Below are 26,201 nucleotides of genomic sequence, written 5' to 3'. Positions count from 1 at the left end.
GCCAGGCAATAACCAGTTCTGGAGAGGTAAGGTTAGGATCCCTGGAGTCCTCTCCATGTTCTACGAATGTGAAAGTTTGTGCTTTTGATGTCTCCGTTTCCTTTGCTACCAAATCCTTTGTGTCCCAAGCACTTATAGATTCTGGAGCTGCTGGAAATTTTATCTCTAGTTCCCTAGTGAATCAATGGTCCCTACCAGTGATTTCTTTAAAGATTCCAATTGCTTTTACTGCTATTGATGGATCACGTTAAGTTAATGGTCTCATTACTCAAAGTACGTCTCCACTGTCTCTTCAAATTGGAGCCTTACACCAAGAAAACATTTCTTTACTGATTCTTCCTGTTACTACCAGTCCCATCGTACTAGGCCTTCCATGGCTCCAACTTCATTCCCCTCAGATTGACTGGAACACTCCTCAAGTCATTACCTGGGGTCCCGAATGTAGTCATCGTTGTCTCTCTCAAATTGTTCCACTCAAAATACAGCAGTCTTCCATTTCACCGTGTCCACCGTGTCCACCGGGCCTCCCTCCACAGTATGCTTCCTTCGCGGATGTGTTCGATAAGGTTCAGTCAGAACGCCTTCCTCCTCATCGTGCATGGGATTTTCCGATTGACTTACAACCTGGCAAGAGTCCTCCTAGGGGCCGTGTGTATCCACTTTCATTACCTGAGACTCAAGCAACATCTGAGTATATTAAGGAGAACCTCCAGTGAGGATTCATTCGATCTTCTACCTCTCCCGCTGAAGAAGAAAGATGGATCACTACGTCCCTATATAGATTTTCGTGGACTCAATGCCAATACCATCAAAAATCGTTATCCTATTCCGTTAATTACCGAGCTCTTCGATCGCATTAAGGGAGCCCGGATCTTTACCAAGTTGGATCTTCGAGGTGCCTATAATTTAATCCGGATCAAGTCCGGAGACGAATGTAAGACAGCTTTTAACACCAGGGATGGCCATTATGAATATCTAGTTATGCCCTTCGGGTTGTGTAATGCCCCCGCTGTCTTCCAGGGTTTCGTGAATGAGATCTTCCGGGACTTGCTGTATGTCTGTGTCGTCGTCTACCTGGACGACATATTAATTTTTTCCCAGGATCTGCCCACTCATCATCAACATGTGGCAGAGGTCCTTTCCAAACCGTGAGTGCCTCTACGCTGGTGCGTGGCTCCCTAGCCTTCCTGCCGGCACCTGTCCTAAACCGCGGCCGTCCGCCATCCTGATGGACTGCGCATGCGCAGCACCCAAGAACTCTTGTGACCTTTGCTTTTAATCTAATTGGTTGATCAGGCAACTCTCCCTATTTAAGGCACCTGTGCTCATTACCTCATTGCCTGATCTTGAGTCTCATTCCCTGTGAGTCTCTGAAGGTGTCTCCTGTGTTCTACTAGTGTCTTCAGTTTCCTGCTGATTCCATCTGGTGAATTCCTGGCAAGACTCCTAGTGCCCGTGACAGGAAGCATAAGGAGTTTTTAACCACGTGTCATTTGCTGCAGGCATACCATACATATATGTTTTATCAGTTTAGATACACCTGACTATAAACACATTACAACATCTGAACAAAAATAAGTGTAGGACAAGTATTCAACTTAAGTCTCCTGAATTAAAGTTCACACAGCAATACCAAATATTTGGCTGTGTTACATTTCTGTGCATCCAAGTTATTCCAGACCACAGTAGCTGTGGAGGCAGGTACTGATGCAAGTCATACAGGCATTCCTGCCACAATTTATTAATTTTCCATTGCATAAGGATTCCCTTCTCTGGATAAAAGAGCAATTTTACAACATTTATTTTATTTTATGCATGTGGCATTTAGTTGATGCAACACATGTAGTCCTTGTTTCAATTATATTGCAACAAATAATAGTCAAAAATATTGACAAAAAAAACATTTTTCCCGTTCAGCATATCATCTTATGGTGAGGCACAGAGATTGCTCACAATGCTCAATTTATTTCCTTACTTAAAAAACTTTAAATTATTTTATATCTACAAAATCAGCACATTAGAGAGACTGATAATTGTCAGATTTATGTTGGTAGTTTTTAGAAAATGTGCTCGATCGTCTTGCAGGAGACAGCGCTTACCCTCTATGGCCATAGCTTCCCATTCCTGCATTACATCTAGCTACAGAGTAAAAATTTGCATTGCACTTGCATATGCCTCTACCAGATCAGTCACAGAATGAACAATTAATCTGCTCAAAATCAATTTTCAATGCTTGACAGGTCTGGAGGAGTCCTCATGTATCCCCCAAAAGTTGTGTGCAACATAACTGCCTATAGATGAGCTGTTTATATTGTTGGTGAACCTTGAGATCCAAATCCTTATCTCATGGAAAAAGACCAGGGCATGAGTGATCATGTTATCCAACAATTCTTCATTTGTAAGTATACTCTAAATTTACGTAGAAGAAAATGTGAATACAATATGGGTGTGATTTCCAAATATATCTTCCTGCTGAGCTTTGAGACCATGGTAGATTATATTGCAATGCAAATATTATCAAAGAAAACTGGTAATAAATACTGCCCTATAAAATTTGGTTCTTATAAATACAGGTCAGCCGCGCTTTGACACTTGTTTAACCAAAATGTTCAGCGTGATTGTTCTTAGTGTATCACTCGTGTTTAACTTTTAAGCTGTTACTCCCTAGTGGTAGAGAACCTACCAGAAGTAATCAATTTCATCCGCCTTAAGAGAATTTTTGCTCCTCAAGATGTATTCCTCTTCTCAAGGATCTTGATTTTCTCATTTTTGATAGTATAGGACAAAGACGTAAAGACATCTGGCATAATATCGTTTAAAAACTCACAGTATCTTATAAGGTCTTTAGTGTGCTCGGGAAGATTTTGGAAACTGAAAATACAATCCAGTTGGGATGGAGCACTATAGTGAATTCACTTGTTAAATAGCTTCATTGGCAACCTCAGATTCATCTCAACCCAATGTATGGTCTTTATCGAGGTGGTTGACAACTATGCTGCACAGTGTCTATTTAGACTCATTTTGCCCAATCAATAAAGACATAGTTAAAAAATTAAACTAGTAAATATGTCCATTCCTATCTTTATGCAGAAGTATGTTAATTAACTATTGTCAATCTTTTACATTTTTATTTTTATTTTATTGCAAAGCCTTAGATACTTTTATTCATATTATATGTCAGTAATATGTGATACTTCCAGACAAACTGAAGTGTACCAAGCCTTGTTTTAATACGTGTAGAAGCTTTACTAAAAAAATCCAAGCTTTATTTGAAATCTGTGGCCAATTCCGGGCAAAAGGAGAATATTAACAACTTGTTTCAGTATATATAGAAACCTGTGTTGAAAATCCAAGCCTTGTTTTGGATCTATAGCCACCTCTGTATAGACGGAGTGTATTCATACCTCGTTTTAGAGTATATAGAGAGCTATGTTTAAAAACCAAGCCTTGTTTTGGATTTGTTTACATATAATGGTACGGAAGTGTCAGAATAATGAATGGAGATCCTTAATGTTTATACAGCCTTAAAAATACAATCTTGTATTCCTTATAAAATTAGCACAGAGTCTATTTTATAACATCTTATATAAAGAGAGAGTATTTGCTGAGATATACATAAAGTAATTATTAATTACAACCCAATTAGCAGAATAAAATACCAATAAATATTTATGCAAAAATGTAGGTATAAGCATAGTATTTTGTAAACAGACAATAGAATATATCAATTGTGATTAATGTATATTTTCAACAACCACAGCTTACAAATGTGAATGGGGAAATGTTCAAAATTCATCTTCGTTGTTCGGAAACTTTCATATTATTATATATATATATATGTTATTTCATGTTTATTAAGAGGTAAGAGGAAAGCTAGAGAAAACTCAGAAATATACAATATCAGATCAATCCACATAAGAAAACATGATACACTTGATATGATTAAAATTAGGTCAAAAACACTCAACTCAAAATCTTTATTTAAACTTTAGGGAATTAAACAGTTTAATTTGTATATCCACTGCATTTCCATTCTTGTTCATTGTTTATCAATATTCCAATTTTTCCAATTTGTTTGTATAGAGTCAATCCCAAAAAACTAACCAGATACTTTATTGAGCAATTATGTCGCTCTTTAAAATGCATAGAAACTGAATGTGCTTCAATTCCCTTCTTTATGTTCTAAATGTGTTCTGTAATTCTTGTTTTTAATTGTCTAGTAGGTTTTCTTACATATATAAAACCACATCTACATCGCAACATATAAATTACATTTTTAAAGTTACAAGTTAAACATTGATTAACCCTAAGGGCTAGATTTACTAAGCTGCGGGTTTGAAAAAGTGGGGATGTTGCCTATAGCAACCAATCAGATTCTAGCTTTCATTTATTTAGTACATTCTACAAAATGACAGCTAGAATCTGATTGGTTGCTATAGGCCACATCCCCACTTTTTCAAACCCGCAGCTTAGAAAATCAAGCCCATAATGTTTGTTTTTTGCAACAGATTCTTGTGTATTGCTGTTATTTGTTATCTGATTTTATAGGCAGAGCATAATCCACATTGATGAAAACCCTTCATGTTAACCCTACCACTTGATGGATTTTCTGGTAATGCACCTCTAACCAATTTATCTCTGTGATTTGAGGCCCTTCTATTAATGAAAATTGGCTTCTCTGGAAGAATTTGTTTAAGTGCTTAATTTTTGTGAATATACCAATATTTCTGTATGGTCTTCTCTATTTTTTGTGATAACAGCTATAGTTGGTGAAAAAAAAGTGTGGGGTCCCTACGATTTTAATCCAACCAGCACTAGATAAATCAGCCAGGTCTGCTGGCACTATATCAGGAGAACTTACAGCGTTGGGCCCCCCTGCCATAATGACAAACCAGGCCCAGGCTCCTAGGGAGTTGGGGTCCACAAAACCAAAGTGCGGGCCCAACCCCTAAAAATACCCAGCCCCATGCTGAAAGCACTTGGATTCTTCCTACACCCCTGGGTAGTGGGTGTGGGCTAATAAAGTGAATAATGTAAGCGTAAATGCTATTTTAGCTTGTGGAACTACAGAACCCAGGAAGGCCATGTTACCATTAATAGTCTGGGCCTGCTGGTGCTTGAAGGACTACAAGCATGAATTTTTTTAATTTTAATTATTTCTTTTTTTTACACTGGTCTGGCGTCTGTAATGCTGTAGGACCCGCAAGCTGCTGCAGGAGCCGACAGGTACGTATGTATCCTGCAGCACCCTGTACAGTAGAGCAGAGAGGGTAGTTAAAATATACCTGTAGTCAACAAGGAACGTATCTTGAGATCCTTTTCTTGTTGACTACGGCTGTAAGCAGAGTCTATTTGCACGGAATTCAGCAGATACATGCCTTAATGACTCAGGCCCACAGTGTACAAATCATACACAATAATGTATTAATACAAAAGGAAAATATTTACAAGCATTAGTAGTTAATGATAAAGTCACAAACAGAAGTCATACACACTGTTAGTGTATCATTACCCTATCCGTGCACAATAAAACATAAGTAAGGGCCATATACACAGAGAATAGTAGTCTTTATTGTAAAATACAGCATATGCTCAACTCTAAATCCTAAATCAGCCACATTTTGTACAACAATCATATGTTTAACTATCGAGTAGGGCTTAGGTAGACCTGATTTAGTGAATGTAATATAAATTATATCATTCACCATTCAGAAAGAATTACTGTATTTTATACAATAAATGTTTCATTCTTTGAAATATATAATAATGTTGCTTTTAATTTTTAGAAGAAGCAATATGTATGTGTGTTTATATATATCTATATATATCTATCTATCTCTCTCTCTCTCTCTCTCTCTCTCTCTCTCTCTATATATATATATATATATATATATATATATATATATATATATTGGTTGATGTACCTGCCATTGCTCAGGTTTAAGTCTTCAAGCTATTAAGTTATCAATGATTTGGATGTAACTGTCAACATTTTAAAAATATTTAGCCGTTTAGCAGCTCTTACAACACACCCATGAGGTGGCTGCCCAGTGTTATTTTTGTTTTTATATTGAATGTCATACAAATCCATCCAGTGGAAAGCCGAAAACAGATTCCACGGATCAAATCTCTGCCCAGCCTACACCAACAGGAGGTCAGACATGGACCTCAACCCCGTAGTATGTCTTCTGGGATCCAGTGTTACCAGTCTGTGTTTTCATCCACATTCATCCAGTGGAAGGCTCAAGACAGGCTTCACAGATCAACATTCTTCCCAGTGTACACCAATGGGAGTTCCTACAGGGACCTGAAGCCTCCTAAAATCTATCCAGGATCCAACCAGACCACCTCGCTTTGGTTTCATACTACTCGGTGCAGGGGTGTCTGAATGCATAACCGATATAGACAAACAAACCAAATCCATCCAATGGAAGGCTCAGAACAGGCTCCCCGGGTCAAAGTTCTGGCAAGCGTACACCAACGGGAAGTCAGACCGGAACCTCAAACTCCTAGGGCTAGATTTACTAAGCTGCGAGTTTGAAAAAGTGGGGATGTTGCCTATAGCAACCAATCAGATTCTAGCTGTCATTTTGTAGAAAGTACTAAATAAATGAAAGCTAGAATCTGATTGGTTGCTATAGGCAACATCCCCACTTTTTCAAACCCGCAGCTTAGTAAATCTAGCCCCTAGTATTTCTTCTTGGATCGAATGTTACTAATCTGTGAAGTTTTCGGTCAAATCCATCCAGTGGAATGCTCGGAACAGGCTCCCCTGGTCAAAGTTCTGCCCAATATACACCAACAGGAGGTCTGACCAGGACCCTAACCCCACTACACCCTGGACAGGATCCAACTGGACCACCTTGCATTGGTTTCATCCCAGTCAGTGCAATATGAAAGATATTTGCCTACAAGCAAACAAACAAACAAACTTCTTAATTTATATTTTTAAGATAGATAGATAGATAGATACATACATACACACATATATAAACTAAGCTTGAAATGTCGGTTGATCCAATAGGACATGACATCTTATAACCACAGATATGTGATCCCCTGTGTGATTTGCTCATCTCAATTTGTACTTAGATTTGTTCTTGGTGTATCAATTTCATAAAGATATATTAATAATGGAAATATTTAACAGAAAGGTGCTAATTTGTTTCATACAATGCTTTTTCAAATTCCCTCTGCCTGCTCACATGAAGCTAATGTATTATTTGAATTACTTTATGTTTCTTTCTAAAAAAAATTCTGGGTTGAAATGTCAAATCCTACTGTTATAACACCTTTGAAATTCACTTTTAAGTAACACGCAGAGAAATAGCTAGAAGCATTGCTATCTTGATGTCACTTGCTTTAAATGTTTTAGCATATTTTTGTATTACGCTTAGTGGCCATTACATATTTTCACAATCAATAAGGGACATATTAATTATTTTATATTGTTTTGTTGTCTTGTCATCATATCTCAAATGACCACATTTCCCTGGGTTTACAAGATCGTGTCTATCTTCATTGTGGTGAAGGCAGGGTGACCAACTTGAGGACCCAAAAGACATTTCCAAACATCCCCTTGCTCATGCATATCACCCAAAAATATATGTGCATTGTGATATAGCGTAACAACTTGTGCAGATTTGATATGTAGGGACCCAGGACTATCTGTCGATTGTTCTATGGCACCGTTGTATATGATATTGTGTGTGGCATATTTGTAAAACTTAATTATCTAGTTTAAATCTGTTTAGATCAATGTTTATTGTTCTGTAAATTGTATCTAAGGGTTCCTTGAAGTCTAGCCAGGTTGCTGCCAAAGATAACATGGGTCCATTGTTTAATCACTGGGACTTAATAAACTTTTCAGATTGTGTGGGGAGGAAGGCAATTTGATTTTGTTTTCTGTAAACTCTATTGTCTGATGACAGATGACAGAGGACAGATATGTTAAAAATAGGACCAGACATCATGGCACCATATAGTTCACTATGGGAAATATCATTGTGCTACTTTGGAGTAAAATTGAGCAGGAATCAAGGTTCCATAAGTTTGCCATATCAAATGACGGTTTAGCCGGTTATGCGAGATGGTATCCCTTCTGCGCATGTTGTCGCTACCCATCACCTGTCCTGCAAACCTGCTATCTTGACATTCTCTGCGACTATTGCCAGTACTTCCAATGCAAGATAATGGGGGTAAAACTAGCTGTATATGGGAACTGTTGTATGCACAATGTAAATTTGCATTTTGAATCCCTATCATGTTGTGCCATAGTGATTAAGGAATCCACTAGAAGTTACCAGCCCTGATATCTTCACGCTAATTATCCTGCAGTATCAAGATGGCAGGACTTCTTTTTACCACCCATGGAGTCAATGCATTCTTTGATGGGATTTAAAGCAACTTCAGTTTTCCCCCACACCTCTGAATCTAGGACCTACATGCGTTCCTATTCACTTTTCTTATTGTGTGGGTAACCTTCAAAGTATTTCCCATACAGATATTAGTGTAGCTTGTTGAACACCACCCACTAGAGTGCAGAAATTCCATCTTGCCTGCACCTTAATAGTGCTCATTGGGTCTCAGACCTCAGCTGGAGGTTTCATTAATACTGTTGACATGAACCCTCTGAAAACCCTTTCAATGAAGCATCCTCATGCAGCATACACAGTTTAGATATGCAAGCATTGACACCTTATTTAGGCAGCCCTAGAACTTCTGAAATACATCTTCACATTATGGGGTGCACAGTTCTCCAAACAGCTTGTTTACCTTGGGTTCTTTCTCTGACTTTTTCGCTGGAGCAACCCCTTTACGGAGGCTCATGGGTTAAATCTGTCAGCAGTTGATGATCTTGTAATACTTCTGTGTGAATATTTTGTTGAGTTATTTTGTCATAAGACACCATAAAGACGTCAACTTCCCTAATTTCACGGGCGTAGTGTTATGTTCATCTTTTCGCTACCAATAAATATTGTCGGATGCGAATAATGTGATTCCAAAGCACAAAGTATATTAAAAGGCAACGTTTGGTATGAAAAAGCATGCGCCTGCCAGCACTGACACAAGCTTCTATGAGAACGCTCTGGGGTCCAAAACACAGAGCTCAACAATTTATACATTGTACAGTTTAAAAAGTAGTTACATCACAGAGATATACAGTTACAGTTCTAAGGTCTTCATTCATTGGTTGAAGGTTCTTGCACTCTCAGGTACATGACGTGGCATTGGTGGATTCCTCTTGTCATTGTTCCTGAAACTGCCAACTGTCTTTTTCCTCAGGCTCCCACTTATAGACCTGTATAACTGTTTTTTTTAAGATCCCGGTCTACTAGCTATTTGGTGTATGAAACAGTGATATTATTTATAACTTGCGTTCTCAAGGTTTGAATGCTACACAAACAACATCGGAAACATTTTCATAAAATTGCGAGCAGATTGATTTTTAACCTTTTTCACTACATTATATTTTACATGAAAAGTTTGTAAAATACATGAAACACATTTAAATGTTATAATAAAATTGACGTTGTATACGAATCGCTGATTGTAGTGTACAGAAAATATTAATTACCACCTTCAGCCAATTATTTAACTTCGACATTAAGATAGTTAATAAAATTGTTCGGAAATGCTGTATTCTGTACAAAGATGAGAAATTCAGAGAAATCATCTCGAAAAAAACAAAAATAATCATCAAAAAGCATCAGAACCTTAGGAACAGTTTAGGAAGAAGTGCAATTTTATTAAACGAAACTTCTGCAACAAATGCAAAGCTTGCAAGAATTTAAAAATACACACCACAATGCCAACAACTGAATATATATCCAACCACAATGGGAAAAAATCCCCCATCAATGAGAAAATCACTTGTGAAGCTGTAAGAGTGACATATATTCTCCAGTGTCCCTGTAACAAACAATATGCTTGCAGGACAAGAAGAAATCTAAAAACCAGAACACTACAGAAACATAAGAAGGAAGATAGAAATCCATAAAAAACTTGCTCCCCTTGCCCACTTAAGTCATTACCTAATACCTTTATCGATATTTACATTAGAATTGACCTACAATATATCAGGCAGAGAAACGCATTATCTTGAAGTGTGACAGCTCCTAATGTTACTGAGCTGCACTTACTCGTAAGACTGATTACAAGCTGAACTGCATTACAAGCTATTAGACAAGAATTGTGAAATCAATTTTTTTTATAACTTTTTATTTTCGATGGTCAATCAAGAAAACACAAACGTAAAAACAATAATACCAGGTAACGAACATTTCTCCCCCCCCCCAACTTGATCTTCCTCTGACCTGACCCATGTGTGAAATCACTTTTAATACTTTGAACATTAGTGATTTGACATCTACATCTACATATTACCAACCTTCCTATCAGCATTATGGACCACCAATTAGAGCAATGAAAGTTCTTCATCTGGACCATGGATATGGCAGCACAGTGGCCTAGTGGTTAGCACGTCTGCCTCACAGCACTGGGGTCATGAGTTCGATTCCCGACCATGGCCTTATCTGTGTGGAGTTTGTATGTTCTCCCTGTGTTTGCGTGGGTTTCCTCCGGGTGCTCCGGTTTCCTCCCACACTCCAAAAACATACTGGTAGGTTAATTGGCTGCAATCAAAAATTGACCCTAGTCTCTCCCTCTCTGTCTGTGTGTGAGTGTGTGTATAGTAGGGAATTTAGACTGTAAGCTCCAATGGGGCAGGGACTGATGTGAATGAGTTCTCTGTACAGCGCTGCGGAATTAGTGGCGCTATATAAATAAATGATGATGATGATGATGATGACCACCCACAGACCCATTTATGCAATCAACTGGGGAGTGTGAGTACTTTTTATTCCTCGACAGATGTTGCAAAGAGCACTACATTTATCCCCGCAGAAGCCTAACTCTAGGTGAAAGGCGCAGCTGAACAATTACCGTATATACTCGTGTATAAGCCGAGTTTTTCAGCACATTTTTTGTGCTGAAAAAGCCCTCCTCGGCTTATACACGAGTGAACTCCTGTTCTCCCGTCCCTCAGCTTTTAACTTCCACAGTGGAACGTATGTGTGTTCCACTGACAGGAAGTTCGGCATTTGGAACGCAAACTTGCGTTCCAAATGCCGAACTTCCTGTCTGTGGAACGCACATGCAATCCACTGCGGAGGAGGTCTCAGCAACAATAGCATCAAATGTAATTGGCATTAACTGGCGCAATGAGGAGACATGGAACTGGGGCTTTGACTTGCAGCCTATTTGCACATTGGACCCTTAATTGTGGACACTCATTATAAAAATCTAGCGATCCCAACAGCGCAGTGGAGAAGACCCCGAGGGAGGAAAACTCCATGATTCTGGTAAGGTGCAGCAACTTTTAGTAGCCCGCCACAACCAGGGTTTTAATCACTACAGCATCAATTTGCTCATATTTCAGGCGCTGGTAGCAATGGTTGCTAAAAACAGGAACTAAAATGTTAGTTTAGGTAACATATTCAGGGAGATATTAGACTCCAATTTTCCCAACCTATCTGCCATGTCCTGCTGGATCCACCAGAAACTGTAAGATATTAGTTCCCCTCCATCACTTACATATGTCTCCTGTTTACCAGTAGCTGCTGCATTTCTCACCCTAGGCTTATACTCGAGTCAATAAGTTTTCCCAGTTTTTTTAGGTAAAATTAGGTGCCTCGGCTTATACTCGGGTCGACTTATACTCGAGTATATACGGTACATTTATTCTGCTCAATCTTCGATTTCTTTAATTTGCAAGTGTCCTTTACTTCTGAAGGCAGAAAAATGCAGAATTAAGCAGAGCAATTACTTTCTTATCAGAGCCGCTACCAATGTGGCAAAGAAGCCATTCGACTGCAGTAAAGCACTCCACAGGAGACTGTTAGGATCACATGTACACATGGAAGACAAGGAAATGATACCATGGAGGGGACCAAAGAACACCGGGCAAAGACCACTAAAGACAAGAAGGATTACCACGTATTCAGCTGACTATTGTGATACAACTTTGCTACTGAACTGAATCAGAGAAACTAGAGCTTTTTTTAGCCACATACTAAAAAGAGGCCTCCATCATGGACTCTTATTTTAGAAGGCCAGACCTTTGCAGACAATAAAAACTTATTTAAGTTTGACCTTTTTTTTCCACTTTAGAACAAAACTGACTGCATTAGCACATCTTAAAGATACTTATAGATACTGAACAAAGCACCCTTTGATTTACCCAACATCCCCCATAATAAAGGCCAAATTTTGGCAAAGTCTCAGGGGTACAGTTTTGGCCTTCATATCCATGAGCATTTCCATAACATTGGGCACACTTGTGCAAAAGTAGACACGAAAAGAGCATGTGCTCTGTTATTTTACACTTTGGAATGTTCGTTAATGAGCCTTAATTAGCTGAAACCGGGTAGAATTCCTCCAGTAATGATGATGCCAGCTCTAACACACTGTAAATATAGCAAATGTTCATACCTTCCAACTATCTCACTTATGGTGGAACAGTCCCGATTTGCAGTTGACGCATTTGTCCCAACTCTTACGAAGTTGGGAGTTATGTCCCCACTCACCATGGAGATCAGGACAATAACGTGGTAAGCGGGTGCCTTGTGCATTTGCCCCTGTTTTTAGAGCAATTTAAGGATGTTTTAGGGAAAGGGAGGTTGGGACTAGGCTAGTGCTATTAAAGTGCTATGCATGCTCCAAGAAGCCATGACATGCCCACATAACCACTCCTCCACTGGCATGGCTGTGCTCCCTTGTCTCGATAAACCATGTTGCGATAGAAGTGTGATTTCTGCTCCTTGGTATGGAGTGTCACACAGATTTCCCAAAATATGAACTATGAAGACATTTTCCTTTGAAGCCCATATTTCTATATACCTGTATAGGCTTTCTAATGTGGTCTTTGTCTTCAAGATTCTCATCTAGGCACATGGCTCTCTCCTTTACATTTAGTGGTTCTTTGTGTTTACACTACCTATTAAAAGGAAGTCAATTATTAAGTGGGATACATGATCAAAACAATGGATGTCTGTGATCTGCATATCTTAAGCAGGTCTCCTCGACCTAATTACCTCCTACTGGACTAATTGTTTCTTTTTTACAAACATTTGGTCAAACATTTATCTGAGTTGAAAATGTTGTATTTTCTTTTCTCTCTTTTTTTTCAAGGTGCAGAAAATATCCTACCCCTGCAAGTGTTATTAGAAAAAATAAATAGAAAAAGTTGATAAAAGAGTTGATAATTTTTTATGTTATTTACATGTTTTAAATGATTATTTTTTATTGTAGCCAAAAAACTTTATTTTAAAAAAAAAGAAGCCTTTTTCTGTGGTTTTTTTTCAAAGTAAATGTAATAATGAGACATATTTGTCGGTAAAGTACGTTATAAATGTGCATGCTGATGAGCTAATGCATTGAAAGGGTTACTATGATATACTTGTCATGAAACACATGAGTTTCAGGCGAAATATGAAACTCTGAAAATAGGAAAACTCCAGGAAAATACATTTTCAAATTAACACCATTTTGGTAACCCAACATCCTTCAGCTTTCAACAGTTCAAGGTTATTTTTGTTATTCAATAATCACTACCTACTAATCTATTTCATGGTACTCAAACATTTTTCCAGCCCAGTACTGCCTCAATACTTAATAACAAATGAATGGCAGATTTATAGCAAAAATGGATATGTTAATATATATATCAATGTTCTAAGTGACTTCTTAACCTAATGTATGAACCACTGCAAACTGCTGATTTGGGACCAATTTGCAGATCTGGGATGACTCAATTTGGCCACAGGGATCGATTTCACTTGCTCATTCTTGCCTCGTATGTCTGACTGTTACAATTGTTCATTGAACTTGTCATGATACCACAAGTTCATAAGAGTGGAATAATATCATTAGAGACTGGTTAACATAAGCCCTTCAAATCGCCACTGATAACTTCATCACAAGCGCAAAGTATGAGGGGAAAAGAAAATGAAATATCTAATCATCGAATTATGATATGACCAGGTTCCTATGGTGCTATGAACAGCTAAATGAAATTACTGCGGCGGGCAGTTACCTGCCACGATCATTCAATTAGTTCCATCATTTTATGTCCAAAAATATGCAGATACCAATTATAAAATTAATAATACATTGGTATAATTTCTGCAGTGTGCAATTTTTATAATCCAATTAGGAAAATGTATCCTCAGATGCCATGTTGGCTAACTTGCATTTTAGAAATCTCATTACTCTGCTGATTTGCATAAATATAGTTACTGATTTAAATAATGGTCATTCTCCACTGGCATATTAACCTCCTGTTTAACAAAACACTACTTGAACCATACAAACAAATTATCGTTAACAAAATATTTTTTTTAAATAACTTGGGAATATATTTAATTGTTTTAAAGATAAGGGAATTTGTTTTCAAGTTAGTACATTTTGTAACCGATAGCAACCAATTAGAATCTTGCTTCATTAGTCTGATTTGGACAATTGGCAGCAAAGCACAGATCAGACAAATTACTATTAGATTGTTTGCCCACAAACTGTTCTTTATAAAAGTTTTTGCCATTGTGTTATATGAACCATTACATAAACTGCCGAGATAGCTAATTAATGGATCTGATAGCACAACAGTTCAAATGAATATATCAGGTAACATTAGTATAACACATTTCCATTACTGAATTTCAAAGTCTGCAAGTAATCATCATTATCATCATCATCTATTTATATAGCGACGCTAATTCCACAGCACTGTACACAGAACTCATTCACATCAATCCCTGCTCCTTTGAAGCTTACAATCTAAATCCCCTAACACACACACACAGATTGAGAGAGACTAAGGGCAATTTAATAGCATCCAATTAACCTACCAGTATGTTTTTGGAGTGTGGGAGGAAACCGAGCACCCAGAGGAAACCCACGCAAACACGGGGAGAACATACAAACTCCACACAGATAAGGCCATGGACGGGAATTGAACTCATGATCCCAGTGCTGTGAGGCAGAAGTGCTAACCACTCAGCCACCATAGTCAAGATAAGAAGTAAAAATGGTTGCCTTTTCTGTGTGGACGTGAGTTTAAGGATGAAGGAACGATTTTAAAATAAGAACAAGTTCGTTTTTGCCTACAGAGTACTAGCCTGGTGTAGAAGGCAATAGGGTTCTATGAGCTTATTAACATTGGGCGGGCTGCATCCTTAGTCAGGCTCTTAATAGATCCTGCTGGCAGCCATCTCCCCCAATTTAGTCACTGCTTCTCTACTAATTAATTACAAGAGAGGCTATAACCCATATGTATTTAAAATCATGTGTTTGTGTCTGTCATAGCAATTACCCATTTGGGGTTAAGTCTCCAGAAGGAACAGTCAGTAGGATCCGTTGGGAGTGTCCAGGCTTTCTTTATAAAAGTTTCCAACTCTGTCAGTTGAGCCATTTTTTCCTGTATCTGGATACCTCCCTCCCGCTCGGCAATTGTGATTTAATGTCTGCACTAACCTTATTTTTTCCCACACAGACAAGGCACAGTTTTCGCTAGGAGAGTATTGCAGTCAGCAGTCAGATAGTATATGGTGCTGGTAAGGATTGGTCACAGGTCACTGCCCCCTTTGAAGTCACCAGACTCTTGGTCCTCTTGTGAGGAGGACCCCTTGGCCTGCTTATAGGGGGCGCACCACTGTCTAGTCCAGAAGGGGACGTAGTCACTCCGTTGACAGAAGTTAGCACCTGCCAATAGATAATGTATATCCTGGGTTGGTGATATAATGGTCTGATCTTTCCACCTTTATTGGTTTTGCAAAGGATTTAGCTGACTGCTTTGCTCTCCCCGTCACCTCTTTTGAGCTGACAATTTATAATTCAATAAACTGTGTCCTTTTTCCAAGTCATAATCTGGTGTACGTGTTTTTTAATTTTGGCAAAGTATGAGTTTAGTAGATTTTAAGTTAATAATGAGGTTGGTAGCATTTTTATTTACATTTTTATGGAAAAAGCATTATTTTCTTTTGCCTAGTGTTTTGTGTTGTTGTTATTTTACTCACTGTCGTTATGACAGTGCCCTTACCCAGTAAGCTCATCCGGCCCTGTTCCTCTATATTCACATAACTATTCTGAAGCATATAATATAATAAGAATTTACACTGATGAGCAGTGACTTAGCTAAAGTGCCACGAGATACCCATCTAAAATCTGAGCCGGAGCCCCGGCTGCCTCTGTCACTATGCGGAAACACCAACACAGCCTGTTTAGTTTCTACTTTTGAATCCTGACGGGAACGCTGTGCAGTGATTTCATCACACACTGTTTAAAAACCAAACCTTGTATAACTGTTAACTGCCTTCCTGAGCCTACATTGCATATTGGGCCCGCAGCAGGCCCCTCCTGCCGTGACCTGGTTGCCCACTACTACCCTTACTATAAGGCCATTGCCAATGAGTATATTACCACATATATAAAAAACGAGAGGTGGGCATTTAAAGGTGGTGGTTTTTTAGAAGGGTAGGTGACATTTGCAGAAAAGGGATTATTTTTTTGGAGTAAGGATAGTATTGTCCCATAATATCTGAAGACTTTCAAAGAGGTTTTATTAACCATTAAAAAAAACAAAACATACAGGGGCATTTATGAAATCTGGGGGTAAATGTATCAAGCTGAGAGTTTTCCCGGCGGGTTTGAAAAACCAATCAGATTCTAGCTATCATGTATTTAGTACATTCTACAAAATGACAGCTAGAATCTGATTGGTTGCTATAGACAACATCTCCACTTTTCAAACCCGCCGGAAAACTCTCAGCTTGATACATTTACCCCCCGGTGTACAGGAAAAAAGTGGTGTTGCCCATAGCAAACATACTGACATTAGCACCCATTTTTAAACTATAACAGAAAAACGACATTTAGGGGTATATTTACTAAACTGCTTGTTTGAAAAAGTGGTTATAATAACAACCAATCAAATTCTAGTTATCATTTATTTAGTACACTCTACAAAATGACAGCTAGAATTTGATTGGTTGCTATAGGCAACATCTCCACTTTTTCAAACCCGCAGTTTAGTAAATATACCTCTTAGAATCCAATTGAGTGCTGTAAATTACAGCATCTTTTATTTATCTGCACCAGTTGTAATAAATCTCTCCCATTTTTTTTTAATTAATTGTTTTGTTTTTATTTTTTTTTGTCTTTGCTTTAATACAAAAAAAAATATTTCACTGGTGTTCAATCTTGCTGTTATTTGATGTAGGTCAACAATTAAACCAGGATGACCAACTTAAACTCATACAACTTACTTTAATAAAACTTTTCTACAAATGCGGTTTGTAATATGGTAGTAAGTAACTAATGCAGCCACTTCTCATCTCCCAGGCATTATATCATTCAGTGTTACACAGTCTGTTCAGTGTCAGGTTACCACCTGTACTGCTAATGATATCCCCCCAATAATGCCCCTCTCGCAGTTGTCTGTCAGACTAGAAAGCCGGCATCCAAACACTGCATCTAATTAGCTTCAGGTGATTTTAACACAATGTACTTTCACAAGTAAAGATTTTGATACACTGTATTCAAAGCTGTGAAACAGATGGATGTGTTCTCTGAAGAAGTAAATGTGATTAGTGGAGAAATGGCTAAATCATAAGACATATTCCTTATACGTGTGATGATAATGGTCATTTCATACTCAAGAAGGGATATAAGATATATGCTCAAGACACTTACTTAAGATAGGGACATACACACATAACGCATCTCTATGTACAAACAGGATATATCGATAATGACAGAAAGGACACAGAGATAAGAACAAACAGACAGGACAAAAAGATAAGGACAAAGAGACAGGACACAGAGATAAGGACAAACAGACAGGACACATAGATAAGAGCAACAGTTTGGACACAAACATAAGGACAGACAGGATTAGCATTTTTTTTATTTGTATAGTACCTATATATTACATTATTATATTTTTATCAGAAGCCAATTAACCTACCATGTAAGTAATTAGGAGTGAGGGAAGAAACTGGAGCACCTGGAGAAAACCCAGACAGCACACATATATGAGGACAAACATACAGGATACATAAACAAGGTCAAACAGACAGAAAAAATAGATGAGGACAAACAGACAGGATACATAAACAAGGACAAACAGACAGGACACATAGACAAGGACAAACAGACCAAAGACAAACAGAAAAGCATAGATGGGTTAAACAGGCAGGAGACATAGATGAGGACAGATGGGACACAGATATAAAGAGAATAGGCATATTCTGTAGGTGGACAGGTACATAGGTCAGAAAACTAGGACCATTAGTACAAAGATACAAACATGTAGGATATAAGGTCAGAGGCACATATATATATAATACATATTCATAGACACAAAGATGAAACAACAGGGGACTATACAACATAAACTGAGAAACTGAGATGTCAGTAGAGAAGAAGAACTGAAGGATAGACATTGATATATAATGGAAGGAAAGTTTGGACTTACCCTGGCAGCTATTTCTAGGACTGGTGGGATTGCCTGAAACACATGTGCAATTACCATCCCACTGCCTTAAGCTGTGATCTGGCCAGGCAACACATTCCTCAGGAGAGGTAATATCTGAGCCTGGCTCTTTTACATTTTTGTACACTATAGTAGTGATACTGGTAATTATTCCAATATACCCAAGAAAAATATGCCAAACTGAAGTCTTTGGTCCAAAATGACATCATGCCTGGAAAGTATCCCTCAACCATGAGAGTTCTGTGCCTTCTAGTGGTTGAATTATTGCAAAAGTAGTTGCAAACATTTGTGATGTTGCCATGCAACACATTTTTTATAAATCATATCTCACAAATGGTAGTACACTTTTTGTACACTTTTTTAGTCATAGACAAATGTCTTGAAGACACATACTTAGAAGAAACGTAAATATTATTTTAGCATACTTGCGCTTTTCCATTTTCCATTTCTAAAAGAAGGTAATTCACAACAACAAACAACCCTGCCATTCAAAAGCACACTATCATTTACTGTGTAGCTCAACGTGGGAGTCTCTTGGCACCTTGGCCACACCAGTACAGTGGAGGTTCAGAAGTCTAGAGTGAGTGATGGCTGAGGTCTACAAATTATTATTATATAGATTGGAAATCCCTGGCCCCCTCACAACATTTATCGCAATGCAGATGGTGGACTGGATAACAGTGGTCTGGCCACAAAGTAGGTTTTTAGCCAATCACATGACATTCACATTAAATCCTGGGATGACCTTCTCAGTCAGCTGTGTCCCGCTATTGTCCAGTCCCAAGCTGCATTGCAATAAATGTTGTGATGCAGATCAGGGATTCCTTCACCTTTAAAAGAGAGCTCAGAGGATGATTGAGGTTGAGAATCCCATTTTAATAATCATTTTGGAATCAAGCGCATCCTATTAATATAATAGTTTCCACATTGTTTGACTGGTCCTGGATAAATGCAGCCAATTTATTTAATCAGGAAGCATATCTGTTGAGGGTGCTTAGCTCCTAGTGCAAGATATCCTCATCAGCACAAATCTTGATCATGCGCTCCTCCAAATAGTGTTATCAGCACTAGTGCTCATACCCGCGGCTGGTAGAAGCAATTTCGGGGGCACAGTGTGGAACACCGCCAAAACAGCAACTATTCTCACTAGGCTAAGACAGGCTGGGGTTTTGATACTACAACAGTGAGACCCACGGTATGGGGTCCCCCTATAATAATGTCAACCAGCCTCAGTCTGTTCATGGCCCGATTTCCTAGGGAAATTAGGCTTCAAAACAAATGTCACATGCCTATAAGCTCATAAAATGAGCTTACAGCCTCTGGATTGTTCGAGAAAGTCTGTGAGTGTTGATATTTGTGATTATGACAAGTGAGCTGGGACTTATCGGTGGCCATCGACTATATTACTCTTCCTCTTCACTCCTGTCCTATACACAGTTGGTACAGAACATTATCGGATGATTTGTCTATTTTTTATATTACATCCTTCTTAGTTAGCCCTAAAGTGACTCATCTCACACACACTTCTTTTTATTGCATCGTGAGGACCCATGTCTGGAACATGGCGCATAGGGACACCCCTTTCCTAATGCCCTGTAGACAGAGCAATCATAGGGGTTTGTGCAGGAGTGGTATGTCACCAGAGTTACCACATGAGATTTACACTTTGACTTTACATAAAGTACTGACACGGCCTGCAAGATGGGGAAAGTGTCATGTATTTTGACTGTCTGAGGACATCCACATTCCTGCATACATAAATTAATAAATAATAACAAAGGTAGGGAAAGTTTTGTGCATTCTGGCCCACTGAGGACATACCTGCTTACACCTACACCTAGCCATGGAGGCTACAGCCCTGTTCAACCATTTTGCATCATTTCAACAAGTTTGATCCCTCCTTAAAACTGTTATGCGGTTCTTTAAGTAGAATTTCACACCGACCAATTCCAATCTTTCAGTATGGATGGTTCAGTCGTGAGGCACTCAACACAGTCTCGCTTTCCGGGCAAACGGCATGTCTGTATAAACCTCTTCAGCTGTTTCTCCACAGCCTGGACCTCCTCTCTGTCCCAGGATTTCCTCTGCACTTCTTTGCAGCCTGAAAGGAAGTAGTGTGGTCCATTATGACTCTGAAAAATACAGAGAAGACAAAGTTATTCTGCCTAGCAAAACTGTGTTCTATACCTACTTGTGGAAGCCATGGTTGGACACTGGTCCCATGTTGCCAGGTCCACCACCTCTCTTCTGACGTGTAAGTGTCAACTAAACACTTGGCCACTTGTACCTTTGTCACAGGGGATTGCTCATCATCCGACATATCGCTCTGTAACTGGACTGGTTCTGAAAAGAAACAGATATGTAAGTGACCGAGGTCAAAGTCAAAAGCATACATCAGACACAAGATTTTCCAGTTACCGTCCGGATCAATGTGCATCTCATCCAAATTCATGCCTTCGAATTTGGCCATTCTGCCACTCTCGAAAGCCATCAACAGTTTTCTGATCTTGGCGAGTTGAAGGGTACCTTCCTGGAGGAGGTAATACTGCCAATGCACCCTGATGTCATGCCCAAGGAAGTCTGCCAACTGATCCAGTTCTGTGTCGTTTAGGTTGAGGACCTTCAAAAGATGTGGCAATGTGCTTTCGAAGCTTCGTAGAAGACAGCGTGTGGGGATGCTTGGCCCCAAGCCTTTTTGCAGATGCACTACAGGTCCCAGCAGGCACTGGATTTTAGGGCATGCTGGTATTTGTCGTTCTACAAGTGCCAGCATTCTCTGTTAGCTATGGGTATGCTGGTGCTATACTTATACAAGCACCAGCATACCCAATCAATTTAGGGCTGCAAGGGCTTATTGGGACCAGTAGCGCAACTGCATAAAAATACATTTAGATCAATTGACTCTTAGGGGCATATTCAATTAAGCTGAAGTGACTTCAGAATGGACCCAAAGGCACTCTGCGTACCCACAATAACGCAGATTTCCCTTCACAGCCCTGCGTAGATGCTATGTTCATCGCTAATTGAATATGACCCTTTATTACTCCACAACCACAGCACCAAGGGAGTGGGAAGAACCCTAATGCTCTCAGCACTGGGCTGTTTTCCCTAGATTAGGCGCGCATATTTTGTGGGCCCGATTGCCTTTGGAATTCAGCCCCATGCTAAACGGGCAATAGCTTGACATAAGGGAACCCCACGCTGTGAGGTTTCCCTGTTATATTGTAAGCAAGCCCAGTCATAGCCTAGTGCTTGTAGCAACTTTTTGTAAGACCTTCCGCTGTTCATCCCCCAAAGATTGCTGCTACCAGCCTAGGTTATGAGCGCAAGTGCTGCTACCACTATTGGGAGGGGGACATGCTGTTTAAAAAAAAATGTATTTACTTATTTAAAAAATGCTTTAGGACAACAGTCATCATCGTGAAGTTGATGATGATGATTAGCCACGGTCTACTGCTTGATACATGTTAAGGATATGATATATTTTAAATGCAACTTTATCTACTTTAAGATATGTGCAGCTCAGGATATATCAGGGAGGGGGTGTTTGACGCATTTGCATCTGCATTTTTGATGCAAGATGCATCCAAATCTACATTTTCAGTATAGGTCAACAGTGCCACAGCTGTAACTGCTCAGTTAACACAGAAGATCCAACCATTATTACCTAAGTTTCCAAATGATCCTATTTTATTTTTTCATTAAACAAACCATAGAAACCATGGGCCTTATTCATTAAGGCAAGTAATCCAAAACAAAGGAGAAAATTTGCACCTTGGCAAAACCATGTTGCACTGGAGGGGGAGGTAAATCTAACAGATTTATAGTTGGGGTAGGGCATGTCCTAGATTAACTTTAAATTTCAACCTAAAAATAAACTATCAAGTATTTGTGTGCTACATGAAAAAGCAGCCAGTATTCTCGTTACTTGCAAAATAATAAACTAATTTCACCCCTTGCATTACAACATGGTTTTATCCAGGGGAAAACGTGCTAATTTTTTTGCCTTACTTTCCTTAATGAATCAGGCCCCATGTGTTTATTTTCAGTAGATATTTACTATTTTGTAAAATAACAACCTTTAAATGAGTGTTACTTTTTCCTTGCACTGTGTGGTCCAGCCCCTTATATATCTATCTCTCTGTCTACTCTAACTAGTCATTAGAGAAACATAGATTGGACTTGTTTAACGAGCCTTTGTTTTCAGATACAATACAACAAGAAGGGAATTGTTCAGTGCAAAATCTCTTTTTATGAGCAATGATTGTTTTTCAATGATCTAAGGCTGCAAACATTTTGACATTTATGAAGATCATATACTTGGAAGCTTTCCAACGTAGCTAAATACAATACCTCTTGCCTTACCAAATTCACTTTCATCATCAAATTTCAAGACTGTTCTCTGCAAAATACAATTGGGAGCCAGAATGTTGAAGAAAAGAATAACCTTTATTTATTACCATAATTTAAGACCTGCCAAAGTAGCTAAATGCCTGCAAACGTTGCACACATTTATCACAGTTCCTATCTCCCTTGCCCGGCATTTATTTAAGCTGTAGTGTGTAAAAAGTTAACTTAGAAAATATGTACATGAAGCAACGAGCACAGTTATGGGAAGAAAAAATATTACAGACAATATAAGGTCAATCCATACAGGCATCTACAGAAGCATGAAGACACTGATTTTTAAATACTTCCTGTTATTTGTTAACTGATATTTATGTAGTGCCTACATACTACACAGTTCTTTACAGAGAATTAAACGCACCAACACGTGTGCCAACACACAGACACATGGACACACACACACTAACATCATCCTAACAATATATTTTTGGACCTCTGTAGAGAAAGTTCCTTGGTCAGAACAGAACCAATGGCCCAGTGATGCTAATTACTGTGCCATAGTGTTTCTCACACTTTGGCACAGTAGAATCTGCCAGCTATCAGAGCAGGCAGCTCAGATTTACGATTGTCAACATAAATAAGAGGTCACGGCTGGTAGATTAGGATCGAGGTCCAGGAGATAATCAGAGGTCAGGTATAGAAACCTTGGATCCATACAACCATGACTATAAAGACTCAAAAAACACTGAAAATCTTAAGTAGTGGCTGCTTAGCCACCAATGTCCTAGTTGTCTGAAGACTGCCAGCTGTGAGTTCTTTTGTGGGTTGAGAATGATCATGCACTCCTCAGCAATCATGCTTCACAAAATGAATTTTTGTTTTTACATGGAAAAGCTAGGTACACCTGTGTACTTACTCTGTACTTAGCGACATCCTAACTCCTGCCCAGCACATCGTCTCAGGTCTATGCCATCTTCTGTTCTTTCGCAAGCAGCACCCTCTTGCTTGGTAAATCTTTGCACATAAGCAGAAGTCTAAGCATATTTGCATAAATTAAGGTGCATAGTGGTGCCAAAGCTGATTGCACTTTTGACCATGCAAGATCAAGTGATTTCTGTTCAACCCCTAGGAAAGTGCCAGTAGTGGGAGTGACATCTCCTGCTCTACTTAGTGTGGGAGAGAGGCCATTGGTAGTGACATCATGGTCCAGCACTAAATCTCCCAGCTCATCGCTGACTTTGAGGGTATTTGAAATGAAATTGTACATGAAAGGGAAGAGTTATTCCTATATACACCATACTTCCTGTCCATAAAGCTATTAAAGGACACTGCAGTCAGCCCTGTATAACCACAAAATGGCTGATATCATCATCATCATCATCATCATCACCATTTATTTATACAGCGCCACTAATTCCGCAGCGCTGTTCAGAGAACTCACTCACATCAGTCCCTGCCCCATTGGGGCTTACAGTCTAAATTCCCTAACACCACACACACACACACACACACACACACACACACACACACACACACACAGACAAACAGACTAGGGTCAATTTTTTAGCAGCCAATTAACATTCCAGTATGTTTTTGGAGTATGGGAGGAAACCGGAGCACCTGGAGGAAACCCACGCAAACACGGGGGGAACATTCAAACTTCTCACAGATAAGGCCATGATATATTATTGATAGGTTAGCATTGAATTATACACTACTCATGCTTACTAGAAAATTATATAATCCACACCCCCCAACATTTAAAGTTTGGGGATCGGGATAATGAGGCGTTACTCTAAAATGGAGATGCAGTCACATCATGCTGATGATGTCACTGATTGACATTGAGGCATTCTACATCCTGGGAGTTTGTGTGCCTCAATCAGCCGTCTCTACTCTAAAAATACTGCTGTTTTGCTGCTTGCACGAGCCAGGGCAAACCTATCAACTGATCTGGAAGTTGGCACAAATGTCCTAACTGTTGGGATGCTGGAACTAGAATTAGGGATTACGACTACCCCACCTAAATCAGAACAGTTGGGAGATATGTCTAATCTTGTCCATAAAGTGCCTGATTCATTGTGTAAAGTAGAGCACTTTGCACCTTGGCAAAACCATAACACATTGGAGGGGAAGGTAAGCGTAAAATGTGGGGACAGATTTATAATTGGGGTTGAGCATGTCCTAGATCAACTTTAAATTTCAGTATAAAATATGAAGCTATCAAATATTTGTGTGCTATATGAAAAATCAGGCAGTATTTTCCGTGCATGCAAAATAATAAACTAATTTGCATCACTTGCATTGTAACATGTTTTTGTTTCCAAACTTACTAATTTTTCTTGCTTTACTTTCCTTAATGAATCAAACCCAATTTATATAAAAGATAGATACAATGAATATGCAGAACCGCAAAGAGTCAAATGTAATAATTTGTATGACAAGTATTCTTTCTAAAAAAGAAAATTTCATTGTAAATATGTCACAGCTTAATTAAATTTTATTGGCCATGAATGCAATGAAAAGGTAAATGTAAAATGATCATAAAATTCCTAAAATTGCATTTCACCTATTACTCTTTGTAATATCTGATTTACAACTTTATTGCACAAATACCATTGTTCCCTCATGCCCGTGGCTCTTCTAAAGTGTTTTTATGCAAAAGTTTAATTTTCTGCTGTTTCTCTTCTTTTGTCATAAAATAATTAAGATTAAGCAGATTTATGGTTGCAAAATGCAGTAAATAATTGGCTCGCAATGGGCTTATAGAGGAATTAAAAGCAATAGATAATAACAGTAGAGATTAAAATATATAAAGGTGAACAAGCTAGTAGTATTGTACAGGGCACAGGGTAAGGATAGGGACAGATGGCACACAGTAAAAACATTTTTCTAGACTGAACATGTTAGAAATAGAATAAAAACGTCCCTCAATCTGTACATGTCAGACCAGACATAACTAAAACATAAAGGTGGTAGTCGGCTTATGCTAATTCATGGATATATATATATTGCCATAAAAATAATTTTTGTCTCTAAAATATCGGTGGGCAACGTGATACATTTGGTAGGCTTCACATGTGGTCCCTAAATTCTTCATAGAACTGCAAATCTTTTATTTTTCTGTAAAAACTAAATAAGTATATAGATAAGGTTCAACAACAAGATTATATTTTACTTTTATTTTCCCTGAAATTACTCCAGCGGGATGTAATGGGGCCCTAATTCTGCAACTTTGAACCTCCAGCACCCGAGGACCTTTACTGGGGAGCTTGAGAACCCTCAGACAGTGTTAGAGCACTGA

This window comes from Mixophyes fleayi, chromosome 1 (assembly GCF_038048845.1).
Source record: "Mixophyes fleayi isolate aMixFle1 chromosome 1, aMixFle1.hap1, whole genome shotgun sequence".
Lineage (NCBI taxonomy): Eukaryota > Metazoa > Chordata > Amphibia > Anura > Limnodynastidae > Mixophyes > Mixophyes fleayi.
The sequence above is the reverse complement of the archived record's forward strand: the minus strand, read 5'-3'. Positions refer to the sequence as shown.